This window comes from Ursus arctos, unplaced genomic scaffold (assembly GCF_023065955.2).
Source record: "Ursus arctos isolate Adak ecotype North America unplaced genomic scaffold, UrsArc2.0 scaffold_22, whole genome shotgun sequence".
Lineage (NCBI taxonomy): Eukaryota > Metazoa > Chordata > Mammalia > Carnivora > Ursidae > Ursus > Ursus arctos.
Window position 1 is genome coordinate 12,479,808 of NW_026622897.1, and position 21,588 is coordinate 12,501,395.

Genomic DNA, 21,588 nt, shown 5'->3' on the forward strand with positions numbered 1-21,588 from the left:
TTCCGGTCTGGACCCCAGCCCACATGCCGACCCTGTGGGGAGAGCCGGAGACACTGGAAGAACTGGTCCGGGTAGATGTTTGCAGTCTCTTCTCCCCTCCTTCACTCCAGCAAAGGAGGTGGGGTGAATGCCACAGGTTGAATGCCTTCTGGCAAGAGTGGGTTCTCTATGTACAAATGAGTGTAATGAATATCACCCGCTCCTCAGTTCTCTTTGGGGTCAGCTGTTTCTTTTTTCCAAATATGCTGTCATTTGGAAATACTTTTGTTCACATCAGCAGTTTGTCTTACAACATAAATCTTTGTGTTTCCCAAAATGTCTAACATAGGGATGGGAAACAATTTCACTTCACCAACTAGTGCCAGTAAATTGTTAGTGGCTATCTAGAATGCTGTTAAGAAGGATTCTGAGGACTCTTCTTGACTCAGTGGAAAAAAGTGCTATCATCGATTTTGATGTCATGGGAAAGCAGGGAAGGGGAGTGGAACAAACGCCAGCTAACTGCTATTCCTGGTTTAGCACGTTATATTTCATATTTAATAAATGTTTATTAAATTAATGCCTGAGCTCCAGGGGTCATTCAAAGGGAGTGTTGTCCTTTCTCTCTGTAACTACCTCCCCCAGCCTGGGTCTGGAATGATCACATATTGTTCTGTCTTAAACCATAGGCAGATGTCTAGGCAGGGTGATCTCTAGAAGGATTTATTGGACTATACATGCAGGATTCTTGTAGGCAGCTCACATTTGTCTCTCTGAGAGATTTACTTCCTGCAACCAAGGCTCTGATCCCTTGGCCCAGAATTCCATGCCAGTCTAGAGGACACCTGAGGCCAGAAAGGGTGGGTATAGGATGGGGTAACACTCTGTTCCCTGAACTCTGGGTGAAATCAGACAACTCTCAGGAGCCCAAATCTTGAAGGTTCATAAAAACAAACAAACAACCACCACCAACAAAAAAACCTAGGATAGGCCAACTCCTATGCCCAGATCTACCCTGGCAGGGCTATTAAAAGAGGTCCCCAGTTTTTCCCCAACCACCCCCCCCAACAGATACTAGGGCCTCTTAGCCTGGAGGTGCTGCTCGTCAGCTTTGTGGTGCTTCTGTGCGTCTCACCCTCCCCCACCTCTGTCCTAGCCAAGAGCACAGCCTCACCCTCCATTGGGCAGGCTGGCACGCTCCTTGTTAACTCTCCCGAGCCCTCCGACGTTAGCCAGCTAACGAGAACGGATCTGACAGAGCAGGATTACCCACTCGGAGGGAGCCGAGTGATTGTGTTTACTCCCAAACCTGGCCCTATTTAGTGGTCTGTGTGCATCATTAATCTTCTTCCACAATCCGTTCCCCATCTGCTCCCACTTTTTAATGAACTGCCACTTGTCGCACTCAATAAAATCAGCACTTTGCGAGAATTTCAGCAACGATGGACAGACAGAGGAAGGCAAGAGGCAGCCTGAACAGGCATTGGGGGAGAATGAGGGGAAAACCGGGGGGAGGGAAGAGGCCTGGACAAGGAGGTGGCAATAGAGATGTCCCTGCGGGGTTGGGAACAGTGTCCGATCTGCATGGGCAAATGAATCACAGCGCGGCTGCCGCTCTGGGCGGCCTTGCCCCCAAGCAAGGTACTAATAACCACATCAGACCAGGACGCCGGCAATTCTTACACTGCGCCATGTCAGGCTGGGTTTGATCCGAGCCAGCCTGCTTTACACAATTATTTTCCTGGTCATAAATGGTGCAGAGGCCTGGGGATGGAGTTTTCCAGACTCGGCTGCCAGCTCTGGGGATTCATCTGATACCAGGCTATTACCTCCTGATTACTTGACTTGGCAGTCAAGCCACCCCGAGCTGCAAATCAACAGCAGGAAGGGTGCGTGGGGAAGCTGAGGCTTTGGATCGCACTCTTCAATCACATGTCCCAGCAAAGGTGTCATGAGGGCTCCACCTGGGGCTCCCAAGATGGGGAGATGTGGTGGAAGAAGGTGAAGAGGAGGGTCCCTGCTCTACTTAGGGACTTCAGGGCTAGAGAGGCCCCAAATAGAGGCCATGTAGTTGAGGCTCAAGAAGAAAACTGAGGGATAAAATGGTGAAGGGACTTGCCCAAGGTCACTGCCTATGTCCGTCTGGGCTGCTATACAAACTTCCATGACTTGGTGGCTGTGTTTATTTCTCACAGTTGTGGAGGCTAGGAAGTCCAAGATCAGGGAGCCTACAGACTCAGCATCTGGTAAGAGCCCACTTCCTGTTCCTCACAAGGCAGAGGGGCCAGGGAACTCTCTGGGATCTCTTTTTTTTTTTTTTTTATGAGGACACTAATCCCATTCATGAGGCTCCACCATTATGATCTAATCACCACCCAAAAGCCCTAGCCTCTAGCCCCATCCCATCACATTGGAGGTAAGAATTTAACATAAGGGGCACTTACAATTTGGAGGGGGAACAAAAATGTTCAGTCTGTGGCAGTCACACAGTGGCTGTCAGCATGTGGACCATTGGGTAGGGCTGGAGCTCAGGGCAGACTCTCACCATGGGTAAGGGCTGGGAGTTAGGCATTGTCTTCTTGGGGCCCTTCTCCTCCAGATCAGTAGCCCCGATTCCCTCCACCTGAAGGCTCTGTCCCATCTGGTTTCTGGACAGATACAGATCAAGTCAGGGAGGTACTGAGATCTAGAAGCAGCCTCAGCCTCATAAGCCTGGGGACTCTAAGGAGCCAGAGTCTCGAGCCTTCATGTGACCACCAAGTCAATGGCTCCCCTGCTCTCTCAGTCTGGGCCAAGGAGCTTCTGTCTTAGGGTTTGGTCACTCAGTCAGTAGGTCTGTGAACACCTGTCATAATACAAAGTGCTGACAAACAGGCCACATGTATACCCTGCTTACCATTCAAGAGCCATGAGCCTAGAGTTCAAGGGGCTTCCCCTCCCACTCCTTCAGTTCCCCACCAAGACTCTGGCGAGCACCTCCCTGAGGAATAGGAGTCTGCTCCTGGGGCCCCCAACCCTGCACAGTTCTACGCCCCACCACCACCACTAGACTGTCAGCTCGATCAGGCAGGGTCTTGAAATGTCCTATTCATGACAGTATCCCCAGTATTCAAAACAGTGCCTGTTAGGTGCTCAAAAATCTTTACTGAATAAGCAGATGAGTGAAGGGATGGGTGAAATGAAGGTCTAGACCACCTAATTTTGCATGTCACCTGTCTTTAAGGCCTTGGAGGCTCCTTCCCACCCTTCTGTTTCCTTGGCTTCTCAAAGACTGTCTCCATGGGGGCACCTGGGTGGCACAGCGGTTAAGCCTTCGGCTCAGGGCGTGATCCCGGCATTATGGGATCGAGCCCCACATCAGGCTCCTCTGCTAGGAGCCTGCTTCTTGCTCTCCCATTCCCCCTGCTTGTGTTCCCTCTCTCGCTGGCTGTCTCTCTCTCTGTCAAATAAATAAATAAAATCTTCAAAAAAAAAAAAAAAAGACTGTCTCCATGACCCTCTCAGTACTGGTTGCTGAGCTGGGGTGGGCAGGAGCCTAGTGGGTCCAGCCCTGAAACCACCATCCATCTCCTGAACCCCAGCCTCCCTCAACCACTTTCTCCCTTGCCTCACCCACCAGTGCTCCCTAGGTCCCCCTCACTCAGGGCTGAGTCACCATGCACTGGAGGAAGGATGATCCTGCTCACGGCATTTGCTCTGGTCCTCAGAAACTCCTTAGCCTGGCTGACTTTAAAGCAGTCCTGTTCCTGCCTTGGCTGCCCCCCTTCTTCCACTTGGGCACTCTGGGTTCAGAAACAGAAAGCCAACCCCAGATTTTGCCTATACCTATGAAAGGAAATCCCACTTGAGGCAAAGAATTACTTAAAAATCAAAACTAAGAGGGGATGGAAAGGGAAGTCAGAGTGCCAACTTTCCATTTGCAGAAAGGTAGTGAATGATCAGGGACCAATGGCTCCCTCTTCTAAGCCCAACCCTGAGAACATTACAGAAGCAGGAGGAAGAAATGCAGGTAAGAATATAAAGCAGAGGACATGAGATGACTAGAGGAAAAGCCCACATTGCCTTGGGAAAGAGACCTCTGCTCACGCTGTCATCATCATGGGGCAGAAAATGGCAGCATAAGCCCCGGGTGGGCATCCACAGAGTTACATCTAGGTAGAGCTTGAGAGCCCCCAACCACACATGCATACAGACACACCCTATAAAGACTAGGATTAAAACTTAAGGCAGGTTCGCTATAGGTCAGGTTCCCTATAGGTCAGGGCAGTAGGGGAGGAGACAGTGACGGTCCACGGGCAATGGCTGAGCACTGGCTGTACCACTAAGGTTGCACACTGACGTGCATTTACCCATCCTCCCCCCACACACACTAAACTCGCCTGAAGCGGTATAAACCGGGGTCCAGGATTCATGAGTCAGTACGTCAGTATACTGACTCAGTATATGCAGCAGTCAAGACGGCCTATGCTTCTGGGGAATAGAGGAAAATAATGAAATATCTGAGAAGTGCAACCCTTATTTTTTTTTTAAAGATAAGAAACTATCACAGACAAAAACGGAATTGAAAGACTAGACAGAACAAGAATTTTAAATATCTTTATAATAACGACTCTCTAAGAGATAAGGGAGAGGACTGGTGGCATGAAGTGGGAACACACCATTATAAAGAAGAGGCAGTTGGAATTTCCATCCAGTATGAAAAGCATCCTAGTTGAAATAAGGAAGTCAGTAGGTGGGTTGAATAGCAGCACGAATTCGGCTAAGGAACAAACAGGTGAACTGGGGGATCAAACTGATGCTAGAGAGCATCCCAAAGGGATAAAGATCATTAAACAGAAAAAGACAAGTGAAGAGATACGATGCACAGAAGTGGAAATACCAATATATGCTTAACAGGAGTCCTCTAAGGAGAGAACAATGAACAAAGGGGAGGAAATATTTCAATGAATAATGATTGAGAACTTCTCAAAATTAAAAAAAAAAAAGCTAAAAGGTCTCAGATTGAAAAGGCTCATATAGTGCCAAACAGGATGGATTTGGAGAGAATAAAAACAACATCTAGACACATTACAGAGTAAGTCAAAATCAAAATCAAAGAGTAAAATTTAAAAACCTTCCAAAAATAAAAAAGCAGATAAGCTGCATATGAACAAGAATCAAATCAACATCAGACTTCTCAACAGTGATCCCGAATACAAAAAAATGCAATACAGCAACATTTTCAGTGTTGCAGGGGGAAAACAACAACAACAACAACAACAAACCCTTTACACCTAGAATGCTATATCCAAGTGACCTATATTTAAATATAAGAGCAAAATAAAGGATAGTAACAGGGAGGCGAGACCTCAGAATATTCTCTTTGGAAAACTCTTAGAGGAAGTACCCTGGCAAGAAGAAAAATAAATTAAGAAATGTGCTGGGAGATATATGGATAAATAAGAAAAAAAGCAAGAACTGAAAACAAGAGTGCATCCACAACAATCAAGAACTAAGATTTTAAACAAACCTAACATGGTGGAACAAGGGGAGAAATCATCCTGCAAGGGAGAGGTACACATTCAGGGGAAGAGAAAAACACTGATATACTTCAGAACTTCAGGGGGGAAATATCATCAGAGCTCTTAATAGGATAAGCACCAGAAAAGCTAAAAAATGGAATGAATCCCTTTTGACCAGTCAGCTCTTACGAGGCTATGCTACAGTAACAAGCAACCCCATCTCGTGGCTTGAACAAGAGTTTATCTCTCTTTCGGGTGTTGGCTGCAGGCCAGCTACTGCAGGTGTGTTCCCGGCATCTGTTCATTCCCTCATTCCAGGCCCCAGCAAAAGGAGCAGGCCTTATCTCAGCCTCATGGCAGAGAGAAAAGCACAACAGAGGAACGACATGACGGTACGGAAAGCCTCTGCTCAGAAATCATGGGTAGATCTTTTTGATTCAGAGTCTATTTGTCAAGCAAATCTCCAGCCATGCCTGATACCAACAGGGTAGGAAAGTATCATCAACTCACAGGGAAATGCTGCAACTCACATCACAGAAGGCAGGAATTTATAATCTTCTTGTGTGGAGGATGGAAATATCTTTAAAACCAGGAAAAGAAAATTCACTGTAATTAATGAAAGGCATAGAAAGGGAGGGGGATGTAGAAAAGTATGTAAGATATAACATTATATAGCAGAAAGGACTACTAAAATAAAAATTATAACAATGACAATTGACTTAATTTTCTTAAAAAGCAAAACCCAGTAATACATTTTCTACAAGAGATATATTTAAAAACAAATTTCAGGTTTCCAGTCTGGATAAGATAGTGTCGACCCATTTCCCTGCTCCTCTCCCACTAAGTACAGCTACAAACCCTGGAAATATGCCAGAAACAACCAAAGGAGAACTCTGAAATGTGGTAAGTAAATAAACTGGTTTGTGGCCCTAGGACCAAAAAAACAAGAAGCAGCAAGGCATAGCTATGTCCCTATCCAACAGAAGAAGGCAGTTAGGTCCACCGTTTCCTAAACCCCAGCCTACCAAGAGAAGGCCGCCCAGTAGGCTCACTCTTTCCCCAAATCAAACGAGAGTTCCTCTGACAATATCAAGTAAGCCCAACACCACTGGCAAGGATGACTGATGCGGAAACACACCAACCATACATAGCCAGTGAAAGTATTATCTCTCCCTGCTAGCCTTGGACCCCTCCCCCATGGAGAGACATCCTGCATCCCGCCTGGGGAAAGCCCTTCTGCCCACTCAGGCAGCATGAGCAGGGGCCAGTGAGATCCCCAGCACTACCAGATACGCCAAGCAGACCAAAATAACACCAGAAATGCTCTGAAAACCTTACTGTCATTGGAACAACCACTGCAAATGCAGAACAGGAACTGTGCTAAACATAAACAGAGTGACTGCCTGCTAAAATAAAAGGTTTAAATAGGATCCTGAGTCTCAGAAGAGAAAATATAAAATGTCCAGGAAACAATTTTAAAACTACCTGTCATACCAAGAATCAAAAAACAAAACAAACAAACAAAAAACACCACAATTCAAATAAGAACAGGCAATCAACTATACCAGCATCGAGATGAATCAGATGTTGGAATTATCTGACAAGATAACTTTTTTAAAAGAAGCTATCATAAAAATGCTTCAAAACAATCAATTATAAACTCTGTTGAAATGAATGAAAAAATGGAAAATTTTAGCAAAGATTAAAGTTATAAAAAATAAAAAGAACCAGAGGGCATTCTATAATTTATTTATTTTTTTTTAAGATTTTATTTATTTATTTATTTGACAGAGATAGAGACAGCCAGCGAGAGAGGGAACACAAGCAGGGGGAGTGGGAGAGAAAGAAGCAGGCTCCTAGCGGAGGAGCCTGATGTGGGGCTCGATCCCATAACGCCGGGATCACGCCCTGAGCCGAAGGCAGATGCTTAAGCGCTGTGCCACCCAGGCGCCCCGAGGGCATTCTAGAATTTAAAAATACAGTAACAGAATTTTTAAAAATCTCATTGGATCTGCTCAATAGTAAAGCAGAGATGATGGAGGACAAACTCAGTGAACAGGAAGATGGATAAACAGATCTCACCCAATATGAAAAACAGAGAGAAAATAGTTTGAAAAAACATGAACAGAGCCTCAGGGATCTGGGGAATAATAACAAAGTATCTAACATTCACATCATCAGAGTCCCAGAATGAGAGGAGGAAGAGTGTGGAGCTTAAAAGGTATTCAAAGAAGGAAGAGCTAACTACTTCAAATGTGGCCAAAGATACAACCTTATAGACTCAAGAAGATGAGCAGACCCCACACAGAATAAACTCAAAGAAATCCATGCAAGAAATATCATAATGCAACTACTGAAAACCAAAGACAAATTTAACATCTTGAAAGTAGTCAGAGAGAAACAAAGCATTATGTATAGGGGAACATCAATTCAAATGACAGCAGATTTCTCATCTAAAACTATGGGGGCCAGAAGGTGTGACATGACCTTTTTCAAGAGCTGAAGAAATGACTTCTCAACTGTAAATTCTATACCAGTGTAAGTTTCCTTCAGGAGTGAAAAGAAAATAAAAATATTCTCAGACAAAAGAATGCAAAAAGACCCAAGGACCTACACTTAGAGACTGACTAAAGAAGTCTCCAAACAGGAAGGAAATGACAAAAGAAAGCATCTTAGAGCATCAGTAAGGAAGGAAGATCAATGGAAATAACAGAAATATTGGTACCTGCAAAAGACCATTCTTTTCCTTATGAGTTTTATAAATCATATTTGTTGATTAAAACAAAAATTGTAACACCATCTGATACTCAAGCTCCTGAAATTTGGAGAAATTATCCAAACATTTAAAAAGCAATTAACACTTTTATATAAAGTCTCTTCTAAAAACAGAAGGGGGGGGAAATTTTCCCAACGCATTTTATGAGGTCAGTATGACTCTGATAAGAAAACCAGACAAAGGCAGTACAAAAAAGGGAAAACTACAGACCACTATCTCTCACAAATTTAGATGAAAAAGTCCTCAATAAAATGGCAAGCTGAAGCCAATATATAAAAAGAATCATACATGACGATGGAATGGCTTTATTCCAGGCTGGTTCAACATTCAAAAATCTATGTAGTCCACCATATCGATAAGCTAAAGAAAAAATCATTTTATCTTATCAATTGGTACAGAAAAGCACTTGACAAAATCCAACACCCATTATTTTTTTTAAATCTCAGCAAGTTATAAATAGAGGGCAATTACCTCAATTTGATAATGAGCATCTACAAAGAATCTTCAGCTAACATCACACTTAATGGATAATGACTGAACACTTTCCCCCTAAGAGAAGGAATGAGGCAAAAATGTCCACTATCATCACTCTTATTGAACATAGTACCGCATGTTCCAGCCACTGCAATTAGGCAAGAGAAAGAAACAAAAAGCATACAGATTTAAAAGAAATAATTAAAACTGCCGCTTCTATTTACAGATGACATGATTGTCTATGTAGAAAATCCCAAGGAACCTACAAAAGATTCCTAGAACTAATGAGTTCAACAAGGTTGCAGGATAAAAGATAAAACATACAAAATCTATCACATTTCTATGTACTAACAATGAGCACACCGAAACAGAAATTAAAAGCACAATTATTTACAATCCCTCCCCCCAAAATGAAATATTTAAGGTATAAACTTAACAAAATATGTTCAAGATCCATATCCTGAAATGTACAAAATGCCGATGAAATAAATGAAGGAAGACCCAAAGAACTGGAGAGACATACCATGTTCACAGATTGGAAGATTTAACATAGAAAAGTGTCAATTCTCCCCAAGTATATATATGGAAAGACAGAGAGAGATTATGAGAAATTTGCTCACATGATAATGGAGGCTGAGAAGTCCCACAATCTGCAGTTGGCAAGCTAGAAACTCAACAGTATAGTTTCAACCTGAGTTTAAGTCCAAGGACAGGAGAAGACTGACGTACCAGCTTGAAGAAAGTCATGCAGAGAGGGAGCAAATTCTCGCTTACTCAGGCTTTTGTTCTATTCAGGGTTGATGGATTGGATGAGGTCAACTCACATGGGATGAGGGCAATCTGCTTTATTCAGTCTAGGGATTTAAATGTTAACCTCATCTGAAACACCCATAAACTCATACAGACACACCCAACATTTAACCAAATATCTGGGGCACCTTGTGACCCAGTCAAGTTGACACATAAAATTAGCCATCACAGTAGACAAGCTTATCCTAAAACTTATATGGGAAGGCATGGACACTTAAACAGCTAAAACAATTTTGACAAAGATGAATAAAGTGGGAAAAATCACTCTACCCAATATTAAAGCTTACTATATAGTAGTGAACACAATATGGTATTAGCAGAGGGATAAACATATAGATCAATAGAACAGAAGAGACAAGCCAGAAACAGACCTACACAAATGTGGTCAACTGATTTTTGACAAAAGTACCAAAGCAATTCAATGAAGGAAGAATAGTCTTCTCACCAAATGATTCTGGAGTAATTGGACATCCATAAACAAAACCTTGACTTCAACCTCAAACATTATACAAAAATTAACCCCAATGAATCATGAATTTATTTTTTTAAAGATTTTACTTATTTATTTGAGAGAGAGAGAAAGAGAGACAGAGAGAACACAGAGGGAGAATGAGAGGGAGAAGCAGGCTCCCCGCTGATCAGAGAACCCAATGCGGGGCTCGATCCCAACCCTGAGATCATGACCTGAGCTGAAGGCAGATGCTTAACCAACTGAGCCACCCAGGTGCCCCTGAATCATGAATTTAAGTGTAGAGTATAAAATTATAAAACTTTTTTTTTTTAATTTATTTAACAGAGAGACAGCCAGCGAGAGAGGGAACCACAGCAGGGGAGTGGGAGAGGAAGAAGCAGGCTCCCAGCAGAGGAGCCTGATGTGGGACGCGATCCTGGAACGCCAGGATCATGCCCTGAGCCGAAGGCAGACGCTTAACGACTGCGCTACCCAGGTGCCCCCAAATTATAAAACTTTTTAATAAAAAATAAAAGAGGAGGAAATCTTCTGTTTCTGAGGCTGGGTAAAGAAGTCTTAAGAAGTCTCATACTTGATATCAAAAGCTCAATCCAAAAAAGGAAAACTTGATAAATTGGACTTCATAAATATTTAAAACTTTTGCTCTGCGAAAGTCCAAGTGAAGATTATGAAAAGAGAAACTACAGACTGGGAGAAATATTTACAAACCACATATCCAACGAATGACTAGCACCTAGAACATATAAATAACTCTCAAAATGGTAAAAATATATATGAAGGGGAATATATTTTTATACACAATTAGAAAACAGGCAAAGGACAGGAGCAAACATTTCACCGATGAGGACAAACAGATGGTAAATAAGCACATGAAAAGATATTCAACATCATTAGCCATCACAGAAATGCAAATTAGAACCACAATGAGAGATACACCTCTCGTGATGACTAAGAAAACACCACCAAATGCTGGCGAAGATGTGGAAAAGCTGGATCACTCATGAGTTGCTGGTAGGAATGTAAAGTGGTACAGCCACTCTGGAAAATAGTTTCTTATAAAACTAAAATATGCCATTACCATAGAACCCAGCAGTTCTACTCTCGGGCATTTGTCCCAGAGAAATAAAAACTTATGTTCACACGCACACATATAAACTGTACATGAATGTCCACAGCAGCTTTGTTTATAACAGCAAACACTGGAATCAGTTCAGATGTCCTTCCAGAGATGAACGGTTAAACAAACCGCAGCCCATACATACACGGAAGATGCCCAGCAACAAAAAAGAATGAACTGTCGATATGGGCAACAACTTGAATAAATCTGAGGAATTATGCTGAGTGAAAAAAAAGTGAATCCCAAAATGTTACACACTATGTAAGTCCACTTATATAACATTTTTTCATGACAGCGTAGTGGTTGCCAGGGACGAGGGCTGGTAGCAGAGAGAGGATGGACGTGGAGACGGCAACAGGCAACTAGGATTCTTGTGCCAATGGGACTGTTCAGTATCCTGACTGTGGTGGTGGATACACACACCTACACCCATGATAGAACTGTAAAGAACTAAATGTGTGCACACAAAGAACTAACTACGTGCACACACACACACACAAGTACAAGTGAGCAAATCTGAATAAGACATAATATCGGTGGATTGTAGCAATGTCAATATCTCAGTTGTGATATTATATTATAGTTCTACGAAATGTCACCATCAGGGGAAACTGGTTGAAGTGTACGTGGGACCTCTCCATATTATTTCTTACAATGCATGTGAACCTACAATTATCTCAATAAAATGTTCAATTAAGAAAAACCAAAATCTACCAAAAAAAGTTGAAAAATAAAGAGATGGTATGGCAGAGATAGATAATTGTCAATTACATTCATGTTTCCCTTCTTTTATTTAATATAACACAATTTTTAGCTAGGCACATGGCTTCCTGGAATAAAGACTACATTTCTCAACCTCCCTTGCAGCAAGGAATGGCCTACAATGAAATTCTAGCCATGCAATGTAAGTAGCAATATTATACTCAATTTCCAGGTAGTAAGCTTTAAGAAAGGAGGGGTATCCTTCTCCTTCTCCTTCCTCTTTCCTTCTTACTAATCATGAGGACAAGGGATATAACCTATGCACTGTGGAAAGGTAGGTACCAGAACCCTGGGTCCCTAAGGAATTTATCAGGGTGCCATAACACCTATTGTCTGCCTATGTTGAATTAAGAAGAAATAAATATCATGTTTAAGCAGAACCAACCCTAGGCTTCTTTCAGGCTTTGATAAAATAAACTTCTATCTTGTTTGGGACACTGATATTTTGGGTTATCTTTGACTACAGTTGAATCCAGACTTAACTAATACAAATAGAAAAGATATTCCATGGAAAAATAAACCACAGTTTTATATTTAGGCCAATAGAATTCCAGGCCAAAAAGAAAACAAGAGAGAAAGAAGTTATAAAACTGTAAAAAAAAAAAAAAAATCAGGAAGATATAAGGATCATGAAGATGTCTGTTAATAACATAACCTCAAAAAAATAATACAGCCTCAAAGACGATAAAGCAACAGCTAACATGTTAGAGGGGAATAGAGAAACATCAAGAAAAAACTGTAGTTAAGGAATTAAACATACTCCTCTCAGAAACTAACAGATCAGAAGACAAAAATAAGCTAATAGAATTGAATAGTGCAGTTGATAACCTTGAACAGAGGTACAATAAAGAACTTTATACCCCAAACATGAGGAGTGGATATTATTATTTAGCTCACCTAGAACATTAAAAAAAAAAAATCTACCACAAACATAGATCTAGGCTACAAAAGATGATGATGCAACCATTTCCAAAGACTGCAATAAAAATAAGAATCAATAACAAAAAGACAGGTACTTATTAATCCCAAAGGTATAGAAACTGAAAATCAAGCTACTTAATAACACTCGTGTTAAAGAGGAAATCATAGGGGAAATTACAAAATACTTAGAACTGAATGACAATAAAAACACTACATGTCAAAATTTGCGGGACACAACTAAAGCAAGACTTAAAGAAAATTAATGGTTTTAACAATATTTACCAGAAAACAACACAGATGGGAAAAAATGATCTAAGTATTTGACTCAGGAATTTGGGGGGGAAAAGAGATTATGGAGTAAACCCCAAAAAGAAAATAACAGAAGAGGAAAGGAGTAGAAATCAGTAAAATCAAGAATAAAAATGAATTAAAATAAAATACCATCTATTGGAACTCCTAATGAATTAACTGATCTAGCAATTGATTATTAATGCCGACTAAAACCAATAAAGGAGAGTCAACCAGACATTTTCATTATGTTCCTCTTGAAGTAAGAACATAACCCACTTATGAGGTAGTCACGTAAAAAATATATATCTACATCTATCAATACAGACACACACAGGCAGATGTTGATAAATGAGGATCTGCAGTTTGAATTTGATCAACACTCTAGAAATTTGCAGGAAATTCTATGAAAATTCAATTGTCTCTAAATTCGATGAGAGTTCAATCAAAATTCTAGCAGATTTTTTTAGAAAGTTAGCAAATTGATTCCAAAATTAATATATAGAAAAATGAAGGTTCGAAATCCACAAATAACGAAATCAGTATTTTAAAAAGAAGAAAGCATAGTGATTTGCTGTATCAGACATTATGACATAGTATAGAGTTATATGATTTTATGAAGCTTGGTTCTAACTCAAGAACAGACATATAAATGAAACAAGAGAGAATACGTAAACAGACCCGGGTGCGTATATAGGAACTCGATACGTGATAAAGACAGCTCTGCAAACAAGTGGGAAAGGATGTGGTCGGTGGTTCACCAAAAAAATCTTTACCTCCACATACGCCATATACAGTGGTGAATTCCAGACAGATTAAAGATTAAACTTGATAGGTAGAATAATAGATCTAGTAAAATGAAAATGAATAAAACTCTCCTTGTGATCGTGGGCAGGGACAGAACTTTGTAAACAAAACCCAAACAGCAAACCCATAAGGCAAAACCGGATGAATTTGCCGCATGAACATTAAAGATTTCTCTTGTTATTTGCAGTAACATGAATGGACCTCAAGAGCATTATGCTAAACTAAATAAGTCAAACAAAGACAAAAACCACATGATCTCACTTATATGTGGAATCTAAATAAACAACAACAAAAGCTCACAGATACAAAGAAGAGATTGGTTATAAAATCAGTTATAAAATAAATAAGTCATGGGGATATAATGTACACCCTGGTGACTGACTTATAACTACTGCAGTGCGTATTTGAAAGTTGCTAACAGAGTCGATCTTACAAGTCTTACCACAAGAAAAAAATATCTTTTGTAACCATGTAAGGTGACAGGCATTAACTAGACTTACTGTGGAGATCATTTTGCAGTATATACAAATACTAAACCGTTATGTTATATCCCTGAAACTTACATGTTACATGTCAATTATAACCTCAGTTTTTAAAAAATAAAATCAAATACCAATAAAGAAATAAATTCTATGTGACACTGTAAAAAAATTAAAGATTTCTATTAATTCAAAGGATGCTGTCTTAGTTCAACTGGGTAACTTAAAACAACAGAAATTTACTGTCTCAGAGTTCTAGGGGCTACAAGTCTGGAGTCAAGATGTCGGAAGGCACGCTCCCTCTGAACCCTCTGGAAGCTACAGGCGTGAAGTCGGGGTGTCAGCAGGGCACTCTCTCTCTGGCACCTGTAAGGCAGAATCCTCCTTTGCTTCTTCTGGCTTCTGGTGTTGGCCAACAACCCTTAGCCTAACTTGGCTTGTAAGTGTATCACTCCAATCTCTGCTTCTATCTTCATATGACCATCTTCTCCCCACGTGTCTCTGCCTTCCTCTTCTTAAAAGAACACCAGTCATATTGGATTACAGTCCACTCTGAAGACTCCCATTTTTAACTTGATTACATCTGCAAGGACCCTATTTCCAAATCAGGTCCCATTCACAGGTCCCAAGGGTTAGGACTTCAACAGATCTTCTCGGGGAACATACTCAACCCATCGCAGTCTGCCCTCTGGCTTCCCTGAAGTACACATCCTGTGCACATACAAATACATCTAACATTCCAACATTCACAGAAGTCTTAACTCAGTCCAGCAACAATTCTAAGCCTAAAATCTTAACTAAATATAATTAACTCAAAAGTCCCAAACCCAATCATTTAAATCTATAAAACAGGTATAGGTGAGACTCTGGGTATAATCTATTCTGGGGCAAAATTCCTCTCTATCTATGGATGTGTGAAACTAGAAAATATGTTATCTTCTTCCAAATACAGTGATGGGACAGGCACAGAGCAGACATTCCCATTCCAAAAGGGAGAGATTTAAAGGACTAAAAGAGCCACCATTACCAAGCAAGTCAGAAACCAAAAATTCCTATGCATTTCAAGGCCTGAGAATGACCCTCTGTGGCTTCGTGCAATGTCCCCTGGGCCTATGGTGGCAGCCCCTCCTTTCTGGCCTCTGCTGCTGCATCTACAGGTCCAGAGCCGTTCACCTGTTTCCTTACGGGTAGCACACATTTGTAGCTGCGTATCTCTATCAGCTAGCTTCCTCCCTGCAGAATCCCAGAAGTCTGCCAGGCTTCCTTCATTTTGTCCGGTCTCTGTCCCTTTTGGTCCAAACTGGCCGTGTTTCTGCTGGTGTAACATTCTCACAAACCTTGTGAGTCTCCTGTGTGTCATGGAGATCTCTGCAATTAGACATGAATGTTACCCAAAGATGCTCTTTGGATGACCCCACCTCTATCCCTGGCTTCTGCTCAGACGGTCAGCTGGATCCATTTGTCACATACCTAATTTCCTCAGCAAAGTGATGCTGTCCAGCCACACTCTGGGTGCTTTCTCCGGAGCACACTTTCTCACCAGCGAATTTCCTAACTGTAGCAATCTAGATAAGCCAAGAACCCTCCAAACCATCTAGCGCTGGCCCCTTTATGTTTGACAATGTCTTCCTCAAGCGCTCTCTTTCCTCTTGGACTTCACTATGAGCAGTAAAGGGAAAACGGGCCACAGCTTCCACACTTTGCTTAGAAATCTCCCCCACAAGTAATGAATCATGGAGCATTACGTCAAAAACTAGGGATGTACTGTATGTTGACTAACATAACATAATAAAAAATTATTATAAAAAAATAAAAAATAAAAATAAAAAAGAAATCTCCCCAGCTAAATATCCTAGTCAAGGTCTGCATTTCCTCTAACAGTAGAGCATAAATCAGCCAAGTTCTCTGCCACTTTTTAATAAAAACTGCCTTTGCTCCCGTTTCCAGGAACATGTTCCTCATTTCCTCCTGAGGCCTCACTAGCGGTACCATGTTTCTAGTGCATTCTGTTCATGATAGACGCTTTCTCAACTGTACTGCTCACTTCCGTGGCAGCGCTCCCTAGAATCGCCTTTCACATCCGTATTTCTGTCAACGACCTTCTCAAGGCAGTGTAGGCTTTCTCTATAATAAGCTTCAAAATTCTTCCAGCCTCTGTCCATGACTCAATTCAAAAGCCATTTCCACAGTTTCGGGTATTTGTTACAGCAGCATACCACTACCCTGCGCCAAAATCTGGACGACTTTCCTGGGGCTGTCATGATGTAATTCCACAAACCGGGGAATTTATTCTGTTGCCGTTCTGGAGGCTGGAAGCCTGAAGTCAAGGTGTCAGCAGCACCATGCTCCCTCTGAAGGTTCTAGGAAGGAATTCTCCCTGGCCTCTTCCAGCTCTTGAAGGCTCTAGGCATTCCTTGGCTTATGGCAGCATAAGCCCAATCTCTTCTTCTATCTTTAAATGGCCTTTGTTATGTCCTCTCCAGTCACCGGATCTATAGCTCAGACAAAATCCAAGATTATTTCATCCTGAGGTGTTTAACTAATTATGTCTGCAGAGACCTTATTTCCAAACACGGTCACATTCTGAGGTTCCTAATAGACAAGAATTCTTGAAAGACACTATTCAACGGACTAAAAGTGCTGTGGACAAAATTAACAAACAAGTGACAACTGATAGAAAATATTTTAAGGGGCGCCTGGGTGGTGCAGTCGTTAAGCGTCTGCCTTCAGCTCAGGGCGTGACCCCAGTGTTCTGGGATCGAGCCCCACATCAGGCTCCTCCCCTAGGAGTCTGCTTCTTCCTCTCCCACTCCCCCTGCTTGTGTTCCCTCTCTCGCTGGCTGTCTCTGTCAAATAAATAAATAAAATCTTTAAAAAAAAAAAAAAAGAAAAGAAAAGAAAATATTTTAAAGTCTAAAATCATTCAAGATTGCTATCTATAACATGCCCCCAAACTGCAAATCAATAAAACAAAATCCTATAGAAAAACAGGCAAAGGAAGTGAATAGATGATCCATAGAAGCAGAAACCCAAATGAATAAAATGTTTATAAAGACCTATTCAGCCGCATTTCTCATAATATGAGAAATCCAAATTAAAACGAGGAAATTCTACTTTATGTCCACACTGTTCCACAAAAAATTAAGTTAGGTAATAGCAAGTGTTGGCAAGCCCATGGAGAAAATGGGAACCCTGCGTAACCTATACTGATTTCTTATCTTGCTCAGAGTGAAGCTCACAGGGCACTGCATTTCCCGGTCCAGCTACTTCTCCGACCGCAACTCCGACCACCCTCTGCTCCCTCTCTCTGCTGTCACCCAGCAGCCTCCACGCTGTGCCTCTAACAGGCCGAGCACACTTAGACCCCAGGGCCTTGGCATTTGTTCCTTTTGCCTGGAGTGTGCTTACCCCTTTCACTAGAATGGCTAAGCCCCTCATTTTTATGAAATCTCTGTTAAATTTCATCTTTTAGGGGATACTTCCTTGACCACTCTGGTAACACAGGATAGAGTCCCCTCTGCTTTTTCTTGATTTTTCTCCTCCACGGTTACACCTCGAGGTTTGACAAACTTCATATTTCTATTAGCTATGTCTCTCTCCTAGAATATACACTCAGTTCTGCTCATTGCTGCATCCCCCCAAGGCTCAAACAGTGCCTGGCATATCAGGTGCTCAATAAACACGTGGCATGAACAACGCACTCCTACTATTTATCGAGTGACTACTGTCTATTGAGTGCTTTCATTGAATTATCTCATTTAATCCTTACAACAACTCTAAGTGTTAGTTGTTATCACTTCCATTTTACTGACTTGCAGACTAAGGCTCAGAGGGTTAGCCAGCCTATGGGAGATCACACAGCTAGCAAATGACTGAGCTGGGGCTTGAGCCTGGCCGGGTTGATTCTAAAACCCAGGTTCTCAAGCGCTTCGCTGTACTTCTGCCAATCACCCCAAGTTCATAATTCTCAGGTGGTGGCCGTGAACACGCATGGCGGGGAACGCAGCTGCCATTCCTCCAGCTCCAAAACCACATTAGTGCCGACGCCACGCTTCCCCAGCTGTTCCCAGTCAATGACTAAGCACAGCCAGTACTGGTGTCGCCTTCTCCTAATGGTAACTCTGGCTGGAGACTCTACCTCAGCCTGGCCATTGCCTCCTCAGACCTGTGCTGGGTCTCAGATTCTTCCTGCCCAATCCCTCATCCTTCCCCCTCTTCCTTCACAAAGTCACACAGAGATTGAGGTCTGAAGCCTGTCTCTGCCTGCTCCTGCTTTATTAGGGTTCCCCCAATAAAGCTGTTGCACCTCTAACCCCATCTTGGCTTCTGCTTCTTCAAGGTCCTAATCTAACACACTCCTGGTGACAATCAGGAGTTGGCCAGCCTGGTATCTATGCACACGCCCCGTGACCCAGCAGCTGCACTCGTACATAGCACACTCAACAGAAATGCACACATACTGTCACCAAAAGACATGCACACGAGTGAACCTAGCAACACTGTTCATAATAGCTCGAAATGGGAAACTGCACAAATGCCTATCAACAGGCAAATAGGTAAATAAATCATGGTACAACATAGAATATTATATAGCAGGGAGAACAAAATAATCTACAATTACTCACAACATGGATGAAGCTCACAAACGTAAGACTGAGTGACAGAAGCCAGACACAGAAGAGTACAGACGCGAGACTGCATTTTATGTAAAGCCCAAAACCAAGCACAACTAATTTGTGGTGTTAGAAGTCACGACAGTGGTTGCCCTCGGAGGTAGGAGTGGAGGCTAGCAGGGGCACAACAGGGATTTCTGGGGTGCCAGTGATGTTTTGTTTCTTGACCTGGATAGTAATTATGAGGTGGCTTGGTTGACTTTTCGAGAATTCACTACATACAATATGTACATTTTTTCTGTGTTACACTGAAAAAAAATTTTTTTTTCTGAAAAATAGAAGAGCAGGCCACTACGGAACACCAGCAACCAGAAAGGCAAAATCACAAGCCAACTGCTAAGCTCTAACCCTGCTCCCTGCTCCAGTCAGGGCTCCACCATCCTCACGGACACACTCTGTCGCACAAATATGTCCCTTTCTCTTACCTTCGTGACCAGTCTGCCACCAAGTCCTGCTGGTTCTTCCTTTACAATATCTGCCAGTTTCGATCAGTTTCCTGCGTTCCTGCTGTCACAGCTCCACTTGATGACTGGACATGGCAAAAGTTAGCTGCTAACTAGTATTCCAGCCAGGGCAGGGACGAAGGTGAGGCCAGCGAGCACCTGGGGGCAAAATTTGAGAAGGCATCATTCTCAGGGTTTGCAAGCATGGAGTTGACAGCTGAGAGGGTGATTCTTTAAATTCTGCATTCCAGGCACCTATCTTGGCTCACATTAGTCCCTGCTCCATGGCGCTGGGTTACTTCTTCCTGCTTTCATCATGTCCCTCCCCCGCACAAAGACTGACCATTGTCCCTTCTGCCTACCAAGTAAGGATGGCCCTGGGCAGGTCACATCATCTCCCTTAGCCTCAGTTTTTTCTTTTTTATGTGTGCAGCGAGGAGACTGGACCCAGGGATGGCAAATCGATTTCCTTTGAGTACCAGCTCCAATCAGTTGTCACAGCTATCTTGACCAGTGGGTTGAGAAAGATACTGAGGACAAGTTCAGATTCATTGGAAAACGTGCTATGATCAGTTACCGATCCTTGCCATGGGTGAGAAAGAGGGCAGCCTTGATACACATACCAGGTATTTGCCTTAAGCAACTAAAGCCAAATTCTTTACCCAGGCCTTCTAGACCCTCCACAATCCAGTCTTATCATACATAACGGTTCCTATTCCCTAGGGAATCAAGTCTGAAATGTTCAGCCAGTTTCAAATAAAGTAAGCAGACCTGACCTGGGACAGTGGCACTGTGCTGAGATGCGGCCGCATCACTCTCAGGGCCGCTCGGGCAGAGCCCCCTCGGAGGTAGTCAGTCCTTGGGCGCCCCCTGGGCTCATCTCCATTTCCAGAACCCAATTCCAAAAGAGTGTTCTGAACTCCCTACAGAGAACTGATTTATGTTCTGGCTAAGTGAAGAGGAACCCCAAATATTGTGCCCATTTGTCTGCGCTGTGGACGGTTAGACGGATCATCTCCAGCCCGCTGACTGGCCTGGTGCTCGCGGGCCCTCTGGAACCTGCTGCAGGCAGCTGGGTTTGGCAGCTCAGCTCAGGGGACAAAGCCCCACAGGAATGTCACAGGAACGTCAACGCCGGGCCTCTTGGAGACCCCCAGGACCTGCCCGCAGGGCTTTCTGAAACCACGGCACGCTCGCAAGCTACGCACGCTCGCAAGCTACGCACGCTCGCAAGCTACGCACGCTCGCAAGCTACGCACGCTCGCAAGCTACGCACGCTCGCAAGCTACGCACGCTCGCACAGGCCCAGTAGTGCATGATTCCCTGGGAAATTTCCCTAGTCCTGTATTTCTTTTCTTTACTCCCCCTCTTTCCCGGCAACTTTCCACCCAAAATGGAGATGGCTGAGCTCAGCCTGAGCTGGCACGTCCAGGACTCTGGTGAAAGAGAATGCAGTCCCACTTCAACCCTCGTGTCTTCTGGGAGGGCAGCTATGTGCAGCTACCCAGAAGGCAGTTACGTACAAATGTAATACAGCGCGATTTGTGCTGTTTGGGCAAAGTGCCAGGAAACACAGAGCAGAAGTGGTTAATTCTCCACAGTGAAGCATGGCTGGCTTCTCAGGGGAGGTGACTGGGGTGGGTCTTAAAGGACAAGGGCTGGCCTAGCAGAGCGGAAACAGGAGGGAATGCTTGCGCCAAGGGATGTAAGTGTGACTGAACTTGACTTAGTATCGAGCATCTACTGGAGCTTGAAACCCAGGGAGCCAACCTGTGTGTCCTCCGGGACATGACCTCATTTCGCAGGCTTGGGGCAGGGTGCAGGGCAGCTGTCTCTGCTCTGCCTTCACCAACCGGGTGGCATTTCCAATTTGCCTCAGGAGCTCCTCGGGACCACAGTCAGACCCTCTCTCCAACATTCCTAACAGCCCCTGCCCGGGGCGGACCCACTCAGGGAATATCGTGGAAGGTGAAGGTAAGATTTCTAGAGACTGGAGGTCCTGGCAGAAGAGAATGAGCTGGGCATTGCTACATTCCTCTCCCGTGGACGCGCCCAGGGAGTGGTCCTGTGCAGTCTGTTTCCTGCT

At 43.1% G+C, this 21,588-nt stretch overlaps 1 long non-coding RNA gene across 1 annotated transcript in view; it reads right to left on the reverse strand.

Annotated features, from left to right (window-relative positions):
* Positions 1-19,655, reverse strand: part of LOC123001376 (uncharacterized) — a 64,394-nt gene extending 44,739 nt beyond the window's left edge. Inside the window, exon 1 of the long non-coding RNA XR_006410199.2 lies at positions 19,485-19,655. This is a non-coding gene — a long non-coding RNA (uncharacterized LOC123001376). The remainder of the gene's footprint in view (positions 1-19,484) is intronic.
* Positions 19,656-21,588: the final 1,933 nt, after the last annotated feature.